Raw genomic sequence first — 7,650 nt, 5'->3', positions numbered from 1 at the left:
CACGGAAGCCTGCACTGCGTTCACAACGTTAACTGCGTATGACAACAGTTCAAATTATTAAATAAACTGTACCCTGAATATGAACTACTCCCTTCAGGTAGACGCTATAGGGTGCCGGTTAAATATAGGAAAAGATACCTGAATAGGTATAAGAATTCTTTCATTCCTTTATTAGTGAATCTTCTAAATTCAGGATGTAAGGCAGTGTGAATTGAGTAGTAGTGTCTGTATTGTTTTTGTGTTTGTTATTGTATTATAATTGTATGTTTTTATGTGGCAGCCTTTTGTCCAAGACAAATTTCCTTAGGGACCAATAAAGTAGGCTAATCTTGAATCTTGAATCTTAAAGTTGTTATTTATTTTTTATTTTTATTTATTTATTTTTTTGCGCAGAAAAAGTATTCTCGTCGCTTCATAACTTTACCACCTTATTGTGTATCTTTAAGACGCCATTTTAATCATCGCAGTTTCAGTGTTCGTTTCACTCACTCAATGTATATTGATAATAAATATGATTTATAGCCTATGTCATTTAATTCAGTGATAGTGTGTAACCTATTGTATTTTCTACATTTCTTTGTTGGAAACAACACACATACATAAACACTCTTCTCAAACAGCATCCCAAGATTGTTTTAGCCTGTATCAACTGGATTAAAGTTTTGTTTTTTTGGAAATCTGGAGTATTGCACCTCTTTGTAATGGAAGCTGGAGGAAGACAGTTTATGATATCACAGCCCTACATGACGAATAAAAATAACAAACACATTATGTAATATAATTTTATTTCAAACGAATGAGGAAAATAAAGTGGGTTTAATCTAATAATATTTAGAATGATAGAATAATCTGGCATCTTTCTGAAGGCACTCTGGCTGCGCTTGAGATGTTGAATGCTCTGTTGATCATTAAACATGTTAATTACACAAATAAAATGTTTAGCATACATTTATTGAACAGTGATTGATTAGCCTATATGTATTTATTTATTGTAAACTTTATTATTAAGTGAAGTAAACATTTTGCTGAAATATCCACAAGATATAAGAGCGCATGATTTATCCGTCGATCAGATGCGCGTGAAAGTTGTGTTCGTTACTATAGCAACAGTAGAATCCGGGTACAGTGTATTTCAGAATCAATCACTGTAAAAAGAACTTTTATGTCGAGATGACGAGAAAACATCTTTTGTTATCTCGAGATCACGAGAAAATTAAGTCGTGATCACGACAAAACAAGATAGAAAAAAAATAATAATCCATGGCCGTTTAGGGCTTCCGTAGTTTCAGAATCAATCACTGTAAAAATAACTTTTATGTCGTGATGACGAGAAAACAACTTTTGTTATCTCGAGATCACGAGAAAATTAAGTCGTGATCACGACAAAACAACTTTTGTTATCTCGAGATTACGAGAAAATTAAGTCGTGATCACGACAAAACAAGATAGAAAAAAAATAATAATCCATGGCCGTTTAGGGCTTCCGTAGTTTCAGAATCAATCACTGTAAAAATAACTTTTATGTCGTGATGACGAGAAAACAACTTTTGTTATCTCGAGATCACGAGAAAATTAAGTCGTGATCACGACAAAACAACTTTTGTTATCTCGAGATCACGAGAAAATTAAGTCGTGATCACGACAAAACAAGATAGAAAAAAATAATAATCCATGGCCGTTTAGGGCTTCCGTAGTTTCAGAATTAATCACTGTAAAAATAACTTTTATGTCGTGATGACGAGAAAACAACTTTTGTTATCTCAAGATCACAAGAAAATTAAGTCGTGATCATGAAACAAAACGATAAAAAGGAAATTATATATCTTTATGACATGAAAGATTCGTAAATATTTATAGCACTAAAACGTAAAAATATTTAAAATATATATATATATATATTTTACGTTTTAGTGCTATAAATACGTCAATATTGTATGTTTCAGCACCTTTCTAAACGTACAAAAATGTACGTTTTGTGTCTTTGAAAGTTACGTATTAATACAATGAGACCAGGCTGGACTAGTAGGACGTTCGTTAAAAATAAACTGAATCCATTTTTCTCTGACATCTTTCGGCAGCTTATGCAAAGATGATGTTTTTTCCACAGCCAGGAACAGCACAACATCTGCGTGGCATTGCAATCTTTTTATTATCACAATCTTATCGTAAACAACTAGGCCTACTTTAGATCCACTCGCTGCTCATCGACTGACTGAACATCAGTGGGCGGGGACAACGATGCGATGAAGTAACAGTAGGCGTTGTTGTCTTGCTCCAGAGTCAGTCTTATGCAAATGTATAAATGTACAAATACCCCTTATATGTCAAAAGACCAAGGAAAATTTGATTTCCCATGTCATGACCCCTTATAGGGAAAATCTACCTCAATGCAGTATGCACTATAAACCTGTGAAAAATATTTATTGAAATATCGTGTAAATAATTATATCATTTATTATAAAACTTTGCATTTGCATTGCATGACAAAAAACAATATTGCAACATAACTAGTGATGAATAGGGCTAGTGTTTCGGACTCATTGCCTTGCCATTTTGCATCAGAAAATCTGTTCTATTCTCTCCAAGCATTAGTAAATCCAACTCTAATCAGTAAACATTCCCATGGGACAGAGACAAATTGTCTCTCCTGTTTGCTCTCTTGAATCCTCTCAAACATCTGCAAAGCTCCGGAGACAGCGGACACAAGCCTATTTGAACCGTCACTGTTAATCCCGCTGTTTCGGGAAGAATCCTAATCAACACTGAAAGAGTGAGTGATGGATGATCACTGTCTACCTCTCTATCTCTCCTCTTCTATTTCTGCCTCAGCTCATCTCCTTAGCCTTATCCCCCCAAATAATAAGTTTCTAAACAGACAACAGTTCATGCTCTGTTCAGAAGCTCAAGTGCCTCATGCCAACCCTCTGAACATTTTAATGTGTTTAGGAGCCATTACCTCTGATGCTTAGATGTGTTAGGCTCCTAATCTTTGTTAGTTTTATATTCCTCTAGGGCAATAAAAAGTTTTTTATTCTTCTAGGGCAATAAAAAGACTGATTATGCTCAGTCTCAATATTTCTGGTGCCAGTTTTGGTCTCTCAAACACTCTAGCATCACAATTTGCATTCAGTGTATGATGCATCATTGAAATTGATGGCAAGAATGCTATAAAAGAAGGCATGTTTATTCGTAATGCATTGACTTAATGAAATAACTTTTTTTAAATTAACAATTTGTCATGTAATCATACAAATTAGAGCACATATGGTTTTCATTCTGCAATTTTTTAAAACAGATTTGAGTAACTGACAGTTTTAAGCATAATTAGCTAAGATCTTATTTAGATGAAGTCTCACTAATTAGACTTTTGAAGCGCAAAACCAACAAATCTGAAAGTGGGGACGTGAGCCTGTGTCTTCATAAGGCTTTATCAAGTTTGCCGTCTTTGCAGCCATCATGCCCTGAGGTTTCAAACAGCACCAAATACTGGTCAAAAGTTGTATGCAATAACTAATAAATATATTTATTCAATTGTTTATTTTTTGCTGTTTGTTATGTGGATAATAGAAAAAAGGCTATACTGACAGGATATTTCAATGATAAACTGGCGGTCAAAAATAAAGTAATTACAGTAATTAGGATTTTTTAAATGTTTTTGAAAGAAGTCTCTTCTCAATAAAAAACAGTAATATTGTAAAATATGATTACAATTTAAAATAACTGTTTTCTATTTGAGTATGTTTTTATTAATATATTTATAATATATTTTATTATTCATCACCCCAGTCTTCAGTGTCACATGATTATCCAGAAATCATTTTAATTATCAATTATTATTGGTGCTCAATTATTAATAATGGTTGTGTTTTTGCTGCTTAATATTTTTGAGGAAAATTTGAGGTGATATATATTTTCTTTCATAAAAATAAGATAAAAATAGACATAAAAAGAATAGCATTTATTTGAAATAGAAATCTTTTGTAACATTATAAATGTCTAAATTGTCACAATCAATTTAATGTGTCCTTGTTGAATAACATTGATAATAATAAGTGTCCGTTTACATGACAACGATATGGTTAAAACGGAGAAGTTATTCCTTTGACTTTTCCGCGTACAGACGACACCATTGTAAGAACGATCCCAATTCATACAACTTCATGAAAATAATTAAAATGCTGTATTCTGCTGGCAGGCCATTAGATAGTGATGAAACACTATAGACTGAACATGTAATGTGCATGTGCATGAAGTTATCGTTTTCGCAGATACGCGTTTTTGTTGTTTACACGGTGACCGTTTTAAAAAACTTGCACTTTGAAATCCATTTTCAGAAGCTTCCGTTTTCAGACAAACTCTGTTGTTGTGTAAATGAACGGCCAAAACGCATAAAAAGTTTTCTGTTTTTAGGTGAAAAACAGTACTTTTAACTTTTAGAAAGTACGCACTTTTAGCTGTTGTGTAAATGGCCCCTAAGAAATGTTTCTTGAGCACTAATTCAGAATATTAAAATGATTACTTAAGGATCATGTGACACTGAAGACTGGAGTAATGATGCTGAAAATTCAGCTTTGCCATCACAGGATTAGGCTACATTACATTTTAAAATATATTAAAATAGAAAACTGTTATATTATAATATTTCACAATATTGCACTGTTTTTACTGTGGTTTTGATCAAATAAATGCAGTCTTGGTAAGCATAAGAGACTTCTTTCAGAAACACTTTTGACCACCAGTGAACATCATGAATATTGTATTCATACTCCAATAACAGACTGCAGTTCAGCTCTATCACTCAGCACTTTTGTGTTGTCTGAATATTTATCATATTTGATGTAAATCTCTCTCTTCTCTAATCAGCAGCATCCGCTCTGAAGGTTGGACCACTTGGGTGAACATCGCTTGCTAAATAAGCCTGACCGCTTATTGATATTTCCATATGGTTTCTTGTTTGTCAGCAATTGTGGGTTTGATGCTGAAGAGACGAGGTCTAGTTAGGCATTGGAAAGTCTGTATGAGGAAAGAAGACGTGTGTTTTCAGCACAGACAGCTGAAGTTGCAGGTCAGTTGAGTGAATTTAATGAGGTGGATGTGTGATAAAACTCATGACACAGTGCTTGGCACTACATTTCCCCTCTGCTCCCTTCACACTCAAATCCCGGTCCACCTGACTAATCATTTAAAAAGTAAATGGGAGAATATGTGAGGTGTGTGTGTGAGTGATTGTGGAGGGCTGAATACAGAAGAGAAGAGATTAAATATTTTAAACAATTTTCAAAATGAAGAATCTTTGGAAAAAAGAAACAGGCTTCTAATAAATGTCAAATGTGAGAGTGAAAGATGTTTAATTCTTGTTACAAAATGCTTGGAAGTTCTAAATAATGGAGGGAATGATAAAGGCTAACGAATTTGCTTTCATCACTTTATTTTGTGTCCTGTCAGCTCTTTTTGTCTGGGTTTCTCTCATCTTTGTTGTTTGTTTAGTTTTTAAAGTATTCCGTCTTTCCCCACAGTCTTTAACAATGTTCATTCTCCATTATGTTTTGTTGTCTAAGCACTGTATTTTGCAGTGTGTCAAATCTGTAGAAGTACATCTAATTAAGACCAAACTGCTTGCTTGCATTTTTCACTGTCTTGGATCTAGAAAACCGCAACAACTTTCTCACTTGCAAGTTTTGCAACTAGTTTATTTGAAATGACATTAAATTTGCATGTTGAGTTCTGGAATGTTAATTAACAATGCTGAACCTTGGGGTATCAAAGACAAAGATAAATTTACCTCATCAAATTATCAACTTGTTAAAATGGTATTTCATTAATGTGTATGTTCATATAATGGGTGATTAGACTGTTTAATATGCAGTTGATAAATTGTCCATTACATCAAGAAATGTTTCTTGTCAAATTCTCCCCCCCAAAAAAACAAAAAACATCCCAAATGGTGCATATAACTGAACTGAATGTGCATTATCCATTTGTTTGTGTGTGTGTGTATTAGTAGAGAGTTGTACTTCAACTATCTTTGCATTAACTGATTTCATTCATTCTGTAAAAAAAGTATAATGACCTAGGCAAAAATCATTTAGAATGTCTCCAGCATGTTTTATAATTACCCCAACATAGTTCACCCCTCACGCACGGTATCACATCCGTCAAAAACTGGGCTGGCTGGAATATTGGAACTAAAAACATCGACATAACACACTCATGGGCATCAATCATCTCACTGAATACTTGCCGGCTAAGAAATAAATAATTATTACCTTACTATCCATCTGTTTTTAAATCCACATCATTTGAATATCACAACATCGATGTCTGTCAAAAACATAACATGCACAATACACTGTAGTATTTACGGGAAGCAGAGGTCCAGCGAGTACATGTGTTTAACCCACACTAGTGGATGTTTTGAATGTGTTATTGCTTTCCGAGAACAGGAAGAAAATGGTGGCCAGAACGGCTTTAACATGCTGTCTGTCAGAGATGATAACATACGTAATACATAATGCACGTGAGTATAAATGCGTTCTTTACTCGCTGAAATTGAATTAGAATGATCAGGGAACTGAGTGAAATACTTCACACTGCATGCTAAGGAGAATAAATGGCAGTCAAATTGAAAAACTTTGCCGGGTTAGTACACATCATTCAATGTGTTGGTTTTGACGGACATTTTTTTAATGCACAAACTATGCATTCTGATTCTGACATTCCTGATTTTAATATTTTCAATAATTTTCTATTCTTGACTGATCTTTTTTTTTCATATTATTATCGTATTAAGGCCTGTTCACACTAAAAGCGATAACTATAAAGATAACTATAATGATAACTATATTTGCGTCCACACCAAAGAATGATAACGGTCTGTTTATTCTAAGCTCACGCGTTGCGGTTTCAAAGTGTGTGCAACATGTTTTTGCTGTTCTTGTTGCATTTACAAAGCTTTAACCAGCAGATGTCCTCAGTATGCTATGTTTCGAGTGAATAGCTAGTGCAATCGATCTAATCTAACAGTGAATTTAACTGACAAAGTTAATATAGTGGAACAAAAACAACGCCTAGACTTTTTCACTGCAACTTAAAAGGAGGCTAGACAATGTTGTCGAAACTAGCGCTGGATACCTGAGGTAATTTTATTTTACCCTGTTTGCTAGCCTGGCATAATTATCTCATTGTTAATACTTCTCACCATTTATTCCAAGGGTATGAACGATTGTTTTCCATATATCCATTTTCTTTAAAGTATCCTTGAAAAGGGGTTTTGACTTGTCAAACAGTGGTGGCTTTTTCTGGACCTTGGCGATTAACTTCTCCGCAATGGCGTCTGCCATTTTAAATGCGTGAGCCCTTAAATTAGAATGGATTCTGATTGGCTGTCAGTGTTTTATCGTTCAACAGCTGGAAAAAAATCATTCTGAAAGTTATCCCAACGATATCGCTTCTCTATATCGTTAATGTGCACGGGCCTTCAGAGATGTACTTCAACTGTCTTTGCATTTACTGATATAACTCCTCATCACTGGCTATTCACACACTGTTACACAATCTCATTTATCATCAATTCTCTGTCAAAAGCAGGAGATTATCACTACTCAGAATTTCCACTTGGTGTCTGATCTATTTCTAAGTACAATCACAGTA

The sequence above is a fragment of the Ctenopharyngodon idella genome, chromosome 9, assembly GCF_019924925.1.
Source record: "Ctenopharyngodon idella isolate HZGC_01 chromosome 9, HZGC01, whole genome shotgun sequence".
Taxonomy (NCBI): domain Eukaryota; kingdom Metazoa; phylum Chordata; class Actinopteri; order Cypriniformes; family Xenocyprididae; genus Ctenopharyngodon; species Ctenopharyngodon idella.
The sequence above is the reverse complement of the archived record's forward strand: the minus strand, read 5'-3'. Positions refer to the sequence as shown.